This window comes from Lagenorhynchus albirostris, chromosome 5 (genome assembly GCF_949774975.1).
Source record: "Lagenorhynchus albirostris chromosome 5, mLagAlb1.1, whole genome shotgun sequence".
Taxonomy (NCBI): domain Eukaryota; kingdom Metazoa; phylum Chordata; class Mammalia; order Artiodactyla; family Delphinidae; genus Lagenorhynchus; species Lagenorhynchus albirostris.
Window position 1 is genome coordinate 85,921,121 of NC_083099.1, and position 14,496 is coordinate 85,935,616.

A 14,496-nucleotide genomic window follows, 5' to 3' on the forward strand; every position below is an offset into this window, starting at 1 on the left:
ATGTGATCTATCCTGGAGAATGGTCCGTGTGCATTTGAGAAGAAAGTGTAATCTGCTGTTTTGGATGGAATGTCCTATAAATATCAATCAAATCTATCTGGTCTATTGCATCATTTAAAGCTTGTGTTTCCTCATTAATTTTCTGTTTGGATGATCTGTCCATTGGTGTAAGTGAGGTGTTAAAGTCTTCCGCTATTATTGTGTTACTGTCGATTTCCTCTTTTATAGCTGTTAGCAGTTGCCTTATGGATTGAGGTGCTCCTATGTTGGGTGCATATATATTTATAATTGTTATATCTTCTTCTTGGATTGATCCCTTGATCATTATGTAGTGTCCTTCCTTGTCTCTTGTAACATTCTTTATTTTAAAGTCTATTTTACCTGATATGAATATTGCTACTCCAGCTTTCTTTTGATTTCCATTTGCATGGAATATCTTTTTCCAACCCCTCACTTTCAGTCTGTATGTGTCCCTAGGTCTGAAGTGGGTCTCTTGCAGACAGCATATATAAGGGTCTTGTTTTTGTATCCATTCAGCGAGCCTGTGTCTTTTGGTTGGAGCATTTAATCCATTCACGTTTAAGGTAATTATTGATATGTACGTTCCTATTACCATTTTCTTAATCGTTTTGGGTTTGTTTTTGTAGGTCCTTTTCTTCTCTTGTGTTTCCCACTTAGAGAAGTTCCTTTAGCATTTGTTGTAGAACTGGTTTGGTGTGCTGAATTCTCTTAGCTTTTCTTTTCTGTAAAGCTTTTGATTTCTCCATCGAATCTGAATGAGATCCTTGCTGGGTAGAGTAATCTTGGTTGTAGGTTCTTCCCTTTCATCACTTTAAGTATATCATGCCACTAACTTCTGGCTTGTAGAGTTTCTGCTGAGAAATCAGCTGTTAACCTTATGGGGTTCCCTTGTATGTTATTTGTCATTTTTCCCTTGCTGCTTTCCATAATTTTTCTTTGTCTTTAATTTTTGCCAATTTGATTACTATGTGCCTCGGCGTGTTTCTCCTTGGGTTTATCTTGTATGGGACTCTCTGCACTTCCTGGACTTGGGTGGCTATTTCCTTTCCCATGTTAGGGAAGTTTTCAACTATAATCTCTTCAAATATTTCCTTGGGTCCTTTCTCTCTCTCTTCTTCTGGGACCCCTATAATGCAAATGCTGTTGCGTTTATTGCTGTTCCAGAGGTCTCATAGGCTGTCTTCATTTCTTTTCATTCTTTTTCTTTATTTTGTTCTGTAGCAGTGAATTCTACCATTCTGTCTTCCAGGTCACTTATCCGTTCTTCTGCCTCAGTTATTCTGCTATTGATCCCTTCTAGTGAAGTTTTCATTTCAGTTATTGTGTTGTTCATCTCTGTTTGTTTGTTCTTTAATTCTTCTAGGTCTTCTTAAAATATTTCTTGCAGGGCTTCCCTGGTGGCGCAGTGGTTGAGAGTCTGCGTGCCAGTGCAGGGGACACGGGTTCGTGCCCTGGTCCAGGAAGATCCCACATGCTGCGAAGCAGCTGGGCCCATGAGCCATGGCTGCTGAGCCTGTGCGTCCGGAGCCTGTGCTCCACAATGGGAGAGGCCACAACAGTGAGAGGTCTGCATACCACAAAAAAAAAAAAAAAAAAAAAATTTCTTGCATCTTCTTGATCTTTGCCCCATTCTTTTTCTGAGGTCCTGGATCATCTTCACTATGATTATTCTGAATTCTTTTTCTGGAAGGTTGCCTATCTCCACTTCATTTAGTTGTTTTTCTGGTGTTTTATCTTGTTCCTTCATCTGGTACATAGCCCTCTGCCTTTTCATCTTGTCTATCTTTCTGTGAATGTGGTTTTTGTTCCACAGGCTGCAGGACTGTAGTTCTTCTTGCTTCCACTGTCTGCCATCTGGTATATGAGGCTATGTAAGAGGCCTGTGCAAGTTTCCTGATTGGAGGGACTGGTGGTGGGTAGAGCTGGGTGTTGCTCTGGTGGGCAGAGCTCAGTAAAACTTTAATCCACTTGTCAGCTGATGGGTGTGGCTGGATTCCCTCCCTGTTGGTCGTTTGGCCTGAGGCAACCCAACATTGGAGCCTAAGTGGGCTCTTTGGTGAGGCTAATGATGGACTCTGGGAGGGCTCACGCCAAGGAGTACTTCCCCGAACTTCTGCTGCCAGTGTCCTTGTCCTCATGGTGAGACACAGCCACCCTCTGCCTCTGCAGGAGACCCTCCAACACTAGCAGGTAGGTCTGGTTCAGTCTCCTGTGGGGTCACTGCTCCTTCCCCTGGGCCCCAATGCGGACACTACTTTGTGTGTGCCCTCCAAGAGTGGAGTCTCTGTTTCCCCCACTACTATCGAAGTCCTGCAATCAAATCCCGCTAGCCTTCAAAGTCTGATTCTGTAGGAATTCCTCCTCCTGTTGCCGGACCCCCAGGTTGGGAAGCCTGATGTGGGGCTCAGAACCTTTACTCCAGTGGGTGGACTTCTGTGGTATAAGTGTTCTCCAGTCTGTGAGTCACCCACCCAGCAGTTATAGGATTTGATTTTATTTTGATTGCGCCCCTCCTACCATCTCATTGTGGCTTCTCCTTTGTCTTTGGATGTGGGGTATCTTTTTTGGTGAGTTCCAGTGTCTTCCTGTCAATGGTTGTTCAGCAGTTAGTTGTGATTACAGTGCTCTTGCAAGAGGGAGTGAGAGCACGTCCTTCTACTCCGCTATCTTGAACCAATCTCCACACAACACTTTTAAGTCAGTCAGTTAACCCCTTATGAATTTCTGTTGCCTTCTCCATCTCACATTACTATTAACTGCACAACACCCTGAATTTTGCCACTCTCCTGCCCTTACTAGAAATGGAACCTCACAATCGTCTTGCTTCAGCTAGGGACTTTCTGTACCTCGCTCAGCTTTATTAGAGAGGATTCTCCCTTTGAGAATTCTCCCTTTGAGAATAGTATTTGTTGATGGGTCATACTTCAGAATCGAAACTGGAGATTACCATGCCATCATTAATGCTATCACTAATCTCAACTCTCCATTACAGGAGAGTCCTCTACCTGAGGGAAAGTTAGTCCAGACGACAGAATTTATAACACTTATTAGAGCTTGTCAGTTAGCCGAAGACCAGAGAATAAACGCATATACAGATAGCAGGTATGCTTCTGGAGTAGTACATGCTGCTTTAGAAACAAAAAGATTCTCTCACTTCTGCTGGAATCCCTATCAAAAGTGGGCGACAAGTTAAGAAATTTTTAGATGCACTTCAACTTCCCAGTGAAATGGCTATTGTAAAGATTGAGGCCCATGGTAACAGAGACAAAAAGATCAAATGGAAGTTAAAGGAGATGCTCTAGTAGATAATTTTGCCAAACAAGCAGGCTTAACCAAGGTTGTGATACTAACTAATTCCCTAAAAGACAAATCTCTGGATTGAGACAAAGAAGCCATTATCAAATATCCACATCAAAAATCCAGCCCATGATTTGGAAGAGGAAGAATGGAAGAAGTGTGGTGTATACTTCACTTAGATAATCCTTGAGACTCTCAAGATGACAGATTGGTGGCACCAGATGATTTCAAATGGATATTAGCTGAATTTCTCTTTGAAACTATGCATCATGGTGAAGACATATTGCTTACTATCTTAAATCAATGCTGGTGGGAAAACTTTAAAAGACAGCTGAGATTATTTTGGGGACATGTGTTACTTGTGAACAACATAATCCTGGAAAAACTGTAAAGATGAGGCATGGCCAGGAACCAAAACCTCCAGGACCCTTTGAACACCTTCAGATAGATTTTATCCAGCTTCTACTCTCCATGGGATTTATTTATTTTTAGGATGGGTTACAGCATTTTCTTGCTGAAAATCTTCTTTGCTGGACATTCTTTGCAGTCTCTAAAACACTGCTTGATTTTGTGTTTCGAATCTGGGGTATACCAGCTTTTATATTGAGTGACCAAGGCATACAATTTACATGAACTACTATAAAAGAACTTTGTAAGGCATCACTCTTTCTCAAAAACTATGCTGTCCTTACCACCCACAAGCTTCTGGAAAGATGAAAAGAACCAATGGAATTAAATTAAATTAAAATTAGCAAAACTAAAAAATAAGATTAAAATTAGCAAAACTTTCAGAAATTCTTGAGCTCTCTTGGCTAGAGGTACTCCCACTAGCCCTTTTGGCCGTATGTCTCAGCGACACATTGGTTATATCCCTATGAACTGTTAACAGGAAGGCACATACTTTTAGAAATTTCACCCCTGATATTAGACTCTTTTCTGCTGCATGCAGATGTGGCAAAATATTGCAGGTCCTATAATGGACACGTTAAGGCCAGCTTCACACGACGCTTCTTAAATTGGCTCTTCGTGATCATCAACTAGGAAATTTCATCTATTGGAAGAGACACTGGGAAAAACCTCTCTTGAACTTCACTGGAAGGGACCTTATTAGGTACTGTTAACAACTGTTGAAATACCTTTCTAGGCCCAAGATGGAGCCACTCCTGCCTGGGGTGCCACATTTAGTAAACTGAAACTTAGATAACTTTCACATCCCTTTAAATGATCTACTTGACCAGAAATGCAGTATATTTAGTCGGTCAGTCCCCAAATGCAAGCCAGCTCTTGGCCTTCTCACCCAAACATGGTTGACAGTGGGCCCCCAGCCAATCAGATATTTTCTGTTTTTCTCTTTCCTTTTCTTTCTTTATCCTGTAAAAGCTTCCTTCCTTCTACCCCATTTTGCAGTTCTCCAGAAGGAGATTGTCTACTTCATGAAGTGTTAAGTAAAGTTTGTTTGTATCACCTAAGTTGTCTTCTTTAATCATTTTTTAACACAACAAATATATTAGTGAAACTTCAGTAAGTCAATTTTTTTTTTTTTTTTTTTTTTGCCGTACGCAGGCCTCTCACTGTTGTGGCCTCTCCCGTTGCGGAGCACAGGTTCCGGACGCGCAGGCTCAGCAGCCATGGCTCATGGGCTCAGCTGCTCCACAGCATGTGGGATCCTCCCAGACTGGGGCACGAACCCGTGTCCCCTGCATCGGCAGACGGACTCTCAACCACTGCGCCACCAGGGAAGCCCAGTAAGTCAATTTTTGACAACTTTTCACAGCTAAATAAGCAACTCAGTTCCATATAACTGGAAATCTACTCCAATAGGGGACTTCAAGCTGAGGATTATCACAGATTCTTTAGAAGCATCTGATCTTTGGAAATAGACAATGGACTGAAGACCTTTGGAATAAGCACATGGCCTTGGAAAGTGGACAGATTCCAACTAAGACATTGTACCAGGACCCCTGTCTAATTGTTGTTTTGTTTTTGACTGACTTACTGATATTCTCCTTCTCTATTACTATATAGATCACTGATGTTTTCTACCCAGAATGCTCCCTTCTCTCCTTTTCCCCCCTCTTTATTATAATTGTTGGATCAGGACATAGTCACTCTTCTTAGATTGCCCCAGATAGGACCCTCTGCCCTCAGCCTTACTGACTGTTGGATACGCCATTCATCATTGGATTCTCACAATGAAAACGTATAGGCTAGCATCAAATGAGATCACGGAGAACTATAGCCAATGGCTATTCCACTTGCACCTACATGGACAAACTACATTAAACACATTAACCTGTGACTCTGCTAGTTTTCTTTCTCCCAGAGAGAGAATCAATTAGTACAATCTATTGATCAGACCCCAGGTAATTCTAAATTTGAATTCAACAAACTTTGTAGGGTGATGGGCCAAATACTTGCCACTTGGAAGAGACTAATAGAGGTCTAAGTATGTAAGTTCTTGGTTCTGATTTCATTTTATGATAAAATCTTTTTTCTCTGATCTCCATGTGCCCCTATAGGCTACTACTTCCTTTGCAGGCAGAACACATGGTCTTGTTTGCCTCAGACTAAGATTTTATCCAATTTAGTAATAGCATCCCAAGACTTCTTTATACACCTAGATGTTAATTCTATAAAATACCAAGGATGGAAATTCTGACTCAGATGCAAGCTACAAAAGGAGACCACCCTTGATTGTACAGGTACTCTACCCAGAGGAATTGCTGACTCATTGTTTATCCTAATAATCAGAGCAATCTTCTCAATGGTGAGAATTGTACAAATAGAAAAGACTATAAGATGAAGTTATCATTAACTTTGGCAGAAGTTATTAATGATACTACCTAATCTCTAGAAGGAATAGAAATCAGTCTCAACTCATTGGTATGAGCAGTGGTGGACAGTTGCATTGCTCTTGATCTCTTGTTTGCTAGTCATGGTGGTGTCTGTGACTGAATATTCAAACAGACAATGGGCAGATGATATATAACAATAGAACTTGACCCACAATCTCTGCAGCAGTCAGTCCAGGAAGCCAAACCATAACCTCTGCAACAGTCAACCCAGAATTGTCCTGATTTGGTCATGTTTGCCAGCTTCCCTATTTTTTGTTCCTCATAACCAACCAGAGATCTATATGATTTATATCCCAGTTTAGGTATTTTTACATTTCAAAAATCAGAATATATAAAAAGTATGATTCTTTTCATAGTAGTACTGAAGACGAATCTTCCCCATATTAAAAAAAAATCAGTGTCATAAAAAATAGAAGCAGTTGTGGAAACAAAGACTATTGACATGAGAATAAACAGAAACTATTTATTCAGCGTTTGATATAGGAAGGATCATCCACCATCACCTGCATTTGGCGGAGACTCAAAGACAAGAGGGGAGTGGGAAAGGTTTATAAAGTAAATAAAAGGAAGACTTCAGAAATACTCTGATGAGAATTTGGGATGGGGGATCTGGAGGTGGACTAAGCAGAAGTAGAGCATCTTATGGCTGGGGGAGCATATCTGGCTCATATTTGGACTGCCCAGAGAAGCTAAATAAATAGCTTTCTTGAGGTATAATCGACATACAACAAACTTCACATATTTAAAGCATATATATCACCTGTGTTATAGACACACATACTCATGAAACCATTTTCTACATATCCAAAATCCTCTAAAGTTTTCTTCTTCCTTTAAACCTCTCTCCTGCTTCCTCTCTGCTTCCTTTCTATTATCAAGCATCCAGTGGTCTGTTTTCTGTTACTACATTAACTTTCATTTTCTAGAGCCTCATAAATGGACTCACACAGTATATACCCTTTTTAAAATTTGTTTGGCTTCTTTCACTCAGCATAATTATTTTATTAAATGAATTTTGTTAAAATTTTGCTAAGAATTTTTGCATCTATAATCATGAGGGATATTCGTCTGTAGTTTTCTTGTAAACTTCTCTCTGATTTAGATATCAGGATAATGCTGGCCTCATAGAGTGAGTTGGAAATTATTCCCTCCTCTTCAACTCTTCAACTTTTTTGAAAGAGTTTCTGTAGGATTGGTAATATTTCTTCCCCAAATGTTTGATAGACTTCACCAGTAAAGCCAACTGGACCTGTACCTTTCTTTGTGAGAAGGTTTCTTTTTTTTTTAATTGCAACTTTAACTGTTTTAATAGATATAGGATTATTTAGGTTATCCATTTTTCCTTGAGAAAGTCTGGTAATTTATGTCTTTCAAGGAATTTGTCCATTTTTTCCTATGATGTTGAATTTATTATATAGGGTTGTTCAACATATTACATTATTCTTTTAGTATCTGTAGAATCTGTCACCTCTCTCATTTCCAATATTGGTAATTTATATGTAATTTTCCCCTGATCAATTTGTTTATAGGTTCATCAATTTAATTAATCATCTCAAAGATTCAGCTGTTAGTTTCATTGGTTTTCTCTATTGTTTTTTGCTTTACTATTTTATTGATTCAGCTTTAATCTTTACTATTTCTTTCCTCCTTGGATTTAACCATTGTGGTCAGAGAACATAGCTAGTATAACTTGAATCCTTCTGGATTTATTGAAACTTGCTTTATGGTCCAGATTATTGTCCATCTTGCTAAAAATTCTGTATACATATGATAAGCATTTGTATTCTGCTGGTTGTTGGAGTAGTATTCTATGTATGTAATCAGGCTGATAATGTTTTTCAAGCCTATTATAACCTTGCTGATTTTCTACCTACTTATATTATAGGTTATTCAGGGAGGGGGATTGAAATTTCTGACTATAATTGTGGACTTTATTTCACATTGCAGTTCTATCAGTTTTTGCTTCATTTATTTTGAAGCTCTCTTATTAGGTGCATAAATGTTTAGAATTGTTGTATACTTTTGATTTAATGGCCCCTTTACCATCATCAAATGATCTTATTTACCCCTGGTAATATTCTTTGCTCTGAAATCTACTTCATCAAATATTGATAAAGCCACTCCAGCTTTCTTTTGATTAGTGTTAGCATGATATATCTTTTCCCATCCTTGTACATTAAACTTACTTGTGTTTTTATATTATTGATAAATGTCTGTCTCTTTTTATAGGCAGCAATTAAAAAAATCTAATCTGACAATCTCTGGCTTTTAATCGAGGTGATTAGACTATTTGCATTTAATGTAATAATTGAGTTGTATCTATCACCTTGCTGTTTTTTTCTATTTCTCTCATCTGTTGTTTGTTTCCTTTTTTTGCACTTTTCTGCCTACTTTTAATCAACTATTTTTTGTTATCTCTTTTATAATATCTCTTTTTATACATATCTCCTTTAGCTGTAATTCTTACTACTTTAGTGTTAGCTTTAGGGTTTATAGAATACATCTTTAACTTGTCACAGTCTAACTTCAGGTGATTTTATAACACATCAGAATAGTATAAGAGCCTACAACAATATACTTCCTCTGGACTTTATGTTATTGTTGCCATGCATTTTGCCTTTACATATATTATAAACATCACAATACATTTTTATTATACTTGTTTAAGTAGTCAACTATCTTTTAAAGAGATTTAAATAATAAGAAAAATAATCTTATATACTTACTCCTGTAGCTATTTCCAGTGCTTGTCGTTGTGTAGATCCAGATTTCCATCTGGTATCATTTTCCTTCTGCCTGAAGTACCTACTTTAACATTCCTCATAGTGGGGGTCTGCTGGTGATAAATTTTTTCAGTTGTGTGTGGAAGCATATTTATTTCATCCTCATCTTTAAAATATATTTTTGACAGATATAGAATTCTAGGTTGACAGGTATTTTTCTTTTAATACATTAAGGATGTTTTACTGCCTTCTTGCTTGCAATAGTTCTGAGGAGAAATATGATGTTATCCTTACTTTTGTTCCTCTGTAATGTCTTCCCTCTGGCTGCTTTTAAGAGTTTTTTCTTTATCACTGAATTTGGTTATTATGTACCTTGATGTAATGTTCTTCATGTTTCTCGTGTTTGGATTTTGTTGAGCTTCTGGAAGGCAGGTTGGTGGGTAACGATGCTGATAGGAGGATTGGATTAGTGATGAGAGCTTATGGATGTTCTCTTCAGATTGCTTCAGTGTTGTCAATGAAGTAGGGAGCAAGGTCACCGGCTGAGACTGAGGACAGAGGAAGAGATGTTGAGCACGAGAGAAGGTATAAAGCTGTCATTTGGGAGGGTAGGAGAATTAATAGAGCAGGGAACAGTACTGTGGTCTTCAGTCATTTTTAAAGGCCCGCTTAAAATTAGTTATCATGAATTTAAAGTCAGCATGGCTGAGTGTTTTTCTCCTTCCAGTTTTATCTGGAAGGGTTCAGGCACTTAGTAAATACAGTGTTGAAATGGCCAGGATTGTGGTTTTGCCAAGTTTACAGTAACTCAGAGAGGGGCAGGGAGTTGAAGATGTATGCAGGGGATGATTATATTGACTGACCGTTGAATATAACTACATCAAACTTCCTCAATCAGAGTGGAAACTATTAGAAGGCAGTTCTTTGCATCTAGAAGGTGTTGAATGTGTATTTGCTGGCCCATGTATGGGTATGTCTTAACAGTAGAAAACCAGGACCTGAAGGAGGTTGTATTATTGGAGCAAATTAACTCTGTTTTCCAGTGAAATGCTCTGTGAAGATCTTAACATGGGATACGCAGCTTTGCCTGTCTTGGCTCCGCCCAATTAGGTCAGCCTTCCTTACACCAACACCAGAGGTACTGGACTTCCACTCCCTTGCACTTGCCACACACCTTTGCATATGTGGCTTACTCTGCAGGAAGGCTTTACCTATCCCTGGTAATTTACTCATCCTTGCTTTTCAGCTTTCCTAGTAATTCAAATATTCCTGTAAGTTTAGTATCTAGTTAGTATGACTAATTGTTAGCACTTGTCAGAGTTTTAATTTGACATTTGTATTGTTGGTAACTGTTTGCTATTACACAGTAAGCTTCCTGAGGACAGGGACTTTGCCTGTTTTAAGAGTCCGCTGAATATAACACAGTCTCCGGCACATTGGTAGGTAGTAATAAATATTTTTTTTATTTTTTTTAATTATTTTTTTTAAGAAGATGTTGGGGGTAGGAGTTTATTAATTAATTATTTTGCTGTGTTGGGTCTTCGTTTCTGTGCGAGGGCTTTCTCTAGTTGTGGCAAGCGGGGGCCACTCGTCATAGCCGTGTGCGGGCCTCTCACTGTCGCGGCCTCTCTTGTTGTGGAGCACAGGCTCCAGACGCGCAGGCTCAGTAGTTGTGGCTCACAGGCCTTGTTGCTCCGCGGCATGTGGGAATCCTCCCAGACCAGGGCTCGAACCTGTGTCCCCTGCATTAGCAGGCAGATTCTCAACCACTGCGCCACCAGAGAAGCCCAGTAATAAATATTTTTTAATAAAAATATCTTCACAGAGATGAAAGCAAGTGTGACATGTGAAGTTTGGTGTGGGGAACAACATCTTGCTTTCCGAGAATTCACAAGAACCTGGCTAATGATACATGCCTATCTTCCAAAGCTATGCCCGGAAGCCTGCCGAAGAGGGGCCAAGGGAAGACACGCAAGAGCCTTTTTATCTCATAGCGTAAGCCAGCTCTTGGGAGGCGCCTGCGCACTGGCCTCGGCGGATGTACGCAAGGGAATGGGGCGGGGCTCCGGTAACCTAGGCAACATCCCGGAAGCGGCGGGCTGTGTTAACTTGTGGCCGGCCGGGCGATTCTGGAGCCTGGAGTTTTAGTCGTGGTGGAGGCAGCAGTCAGGAAACTGCAAGGCAGGTTGTGATGACGGGGCGGAGGCCTGCAGCCCGCCCCACAGAATCTTAGGGACAGGGGCTACAGGGCGGGGCGAACGGTCGTGGCGAACGGTCGTGGCGTCTTCCTCTCTGTTCCCTGGGGATCCAGGCGCCTGGGTTGAGGATCCTTACTACAGAAAGTGCATCCGCGACTCCATGTGTTTTGCGAGTGTGTGTGCGTGTCAGGATGCCTGTCTGGGTGTGTTTGTGTTTAGCGCGCTCTCCCAGGAGCATCCTGAGTGTGCGCGTGCGCACCGCTTTCGGGCACTTAGCGCAGAGCTAGAAATTGGGGTACCCTAATGTAGTTTTCAAGGAATTTCCGGTCTCATGGGAGAGAGACAAACTACCCGGGGTACTTGGGGACAGGGAGGGTCATTTAAGTCGATTTGAAGGTTAGGAAAGGGTTTATCAGGAAGGCCCGCCTGAAAGTTTTGAAGAGTGAGTGTGAGTTAACCCCGTGGAAAAGGGAGTGGAAGTGTGACGGATGTTCCAAGCAGAGCGTAAGGAACGGCTGGAACTGTATGGGAAGGCGAGAGCTTTGTTTTAGGATGTGTGGGAGATGTGAGAGGAGAAATGACTGCAAAGAAAGGTCAGCTGGGTCGCACGGAGCGGAGAGATTGAGTGCCGAGCTGAGCTGGATTCCTCTCTGCAGGGGAGCGCTGTTAAAATCGTTTGAGGAAGGAAGTAAAGTTTCGAGAGCTATCCTCTATCCATATATCTGGGTAGGAGTGATTGGAGGGATAGTGTTTGGAAAGAGGTCTTGTTTCCCTTTGATCAATTTTCCACTAGCCAGAGTGGTTTTACTAAATCCCATCGTAACTGACCTTGCTTAAAACACTTCAGTGGCTTCCTATAGGTCTTTAGGTTAGTGTTCAAGTTGCTGTGGCTCACAAGGCCATAATCTGGCCTCTGCCTTTCTTTTTTATCCTTTTTCTAGCCTTCCTACCCTCTCAAATCTTTGTTAGTCAAACTGAACCTCTCAAACCCTTTGTAAGTGCCCTCCCCCGACCCTGACCTGGAGCATTTTTTTCCCTAGCTTCTAACTTTTATTCATAGTTCCGCTCTCAGCTTCAATATTTTTAGGGGAATTAGAGGGAGGAGGTGGCCTTTTCTCACTGTGTAGAGTAAGATAGGTATTTCTATGACACTGAATTTACTTCCAACGTTAGCCTTTTATTGCAATTCCTTATTTAATTGCGGTCGGACAAGCTAAGCTCTTTGAGGGTCCAGAGTTATTCTACTTTCTTGCTGTATCTGGTGCCAAGCTCTTGGCAGGTGCTTTCAAAATACTTGTTGAAATAATAGATGGATGATGAAGTAGCAGAGTGAATGAGTGAAAGGAAGATTAATTAGGGGAAATAATGAGAACCTGGACAAGAACATTCATAGTAGAGATGAAAAAAGGGGGACATGAGAGAGATGTTTGAGGGAAAGAATGAATAGATTCTGGTGTCTGATTAGCTTTGAGACAAGAAGGGAGAGAAGGTGATGCTAAGGTTTTAAACTGGAGCAACTGGAAGAAAGGTAATTCTGTACTTCAGCGTTATGCAGCAGACATTTACTGAGCAAGCCAGTTATATATCAAGAACTAGACATTGGTGGGGAGGGGGCATGGATGCTAAGCTGTATATTGGCCATACTGTATTTGAGATATTTGAGAGATGTGCACAGAAGCCAGTTGGAAATGAGCATTAGGTGTTTTGAGGAAAGGTGCGCATCCTTGATTTGGGACTAACTTTCACAGTGTATTTGTGTTCCCAGTACGTTGATAGCTTTGCTCAAGGGAGTAGGTGAGATCACTAAGGGAAGATGTGAATTCCCCGTGGTGATCTAGAAAGTAAGCTCCACGAGAGCAGGTGCCATATTAGACTTGTTTACTGTCGTATCTCCAGTGCCCGGCCAGTGCCTGGCATGTGGTAGACTCTCAAAAACAATTATTGGACAAAGAGAGAGGGTGTCCAATGGAAAGAAAAGAAGACTGGGATAGAACTGAGTGAAGATTACATAGTATGTGAATATTGTCTTAGCCTGAAAAGGAGAAAAGAATAGGAGAGAAACCAGGAGAAAGAGTGTTATGGAAGCCAAGGGAGGGGCGAGCTTCCAGGAGTGGGCGTCTCTAGAGATGGAAAGGGCCTGAGAAATAAGGGACCAATAATTTTAGCAATTAGGAAGCTATTAGTATTTTAGATTTTCTCCCAATGAGCCTAGATTTTCTGGGTTATGCTAATTTTATTATTTGACATCTTGGCACTGTAAACCATCAGACTATCTCTATAGTGTCACATTTCAGCATGTAAACTATAGCTCCCTTATGATACCTGGTTCCTGTAAGTGGCACAAAATCCCTTCATTAGACCACAAAGTCTGATCTTTGGTCAAGAAAAATATGGTCACCTTTACTGGTGATGTTTAAGAGAACACTTTTCAGTGCATAGGTGGTTCCTGTGTTATAAAAGTTTGAAGTATAACTGGGGCTTAGTAAATACAAGTGCTTAAATAGGCCTCTCCTTCATGAAGTTTGTTGGTGAAAGGAAGGTCAGAGATGGGATAGCAGCTTTGTTACACCATTGTGAACTTAACCTTTGCGTACTTCAGATTCAGGGATGGTTTTTCAGAATTGAGGCGGTGGAAAAGTATAATATTTTAAATAACTTGAAATAAAGTATTTTAAGAGTAACATGAGTTCATTGTAGAAAGTTTGGAAAATATAGAACCAACCAAAGATAACTTAATTCTAGTAATGTTTTCTAGAATATGCATTATTATAATTAGTCATAATTAGTCAGATCTGGTTTTGAGTGTCAGCTCCCAGCTCTGTGCATTATTATTTCTGTGACTTGGAGCAATATCTCAAAAGCACCAGTTTTCTCATTTGGGAAAGGGGGTTAATAATTGTTGCTGACATAATCATTAGTAATCCTGAAGTAGAACTTAGGGTGTGCTAGGCAGGGGTTCTGAGCACCTTGTGCATTTCATTAGTTCCGTTTTACAGCTAGTGGCAGAGCTGGGATGTGAACCCAGACAGTCTGGTTTTAGACTATACTCTTAACTACGATGCTCTAGTGTGTCTCAGGATAGAATGTGGGATTAAATGTGAAGCTTTTAGCACAGGTAAGTGCTTTATTAATATTGTGTGTGTATTAACATCATGAGAATATACTATATGTGCAATTCTGTATTCTACTTTTTTTTTTTTTTTTTGCGTTATGCGGGCCTCTCACTGTTGTGTCCTCTCCCGTTGCGGAGCACAGGCTCCGGACGCACAGGCTCAGCGGCCATGGCTCACGGGCCCAGCCGCTCCGCGGCATGTGGGATCTTCCCGGACCGGGGCACGAACCCGTGTCCCCTGCATCGGCAGGCGGACTCTCAACCACTGCGCCACCAGGGAAGCCCCTGTA

The 14,496-nt window shown here is 40.8% G+C and overlaps 1 protein-coding gene across 4 annotated transcripts in view; it reads left to right on the top strand.

Annotated features, from left to right (window-relative positions):
- The window catches only part of SPICE1 (spindle and centriole associated protein 1), a 76,516-nt gene that overhangs the window by 3,484 nt on the left and 58,536 nt on the right, over window positions 1-14,496 (top strand). Inside the window, exon 1 of one of the 4 annotated variants that reach the window (XM_060150597.1) lies at window positions 10,958-11,077. The exons of the other annotated variants lie outside the window; for them this stretch is intronic. The gene's annotated coding sequence lies outside the window, so the exon portion shown is untranslated. Of the gene's footprint in view, window positions 1-10,957; window positions 11,078-14,496 lie in introns of those variants that run through there. 4 annotated transcript variants of the gene reach the window in all.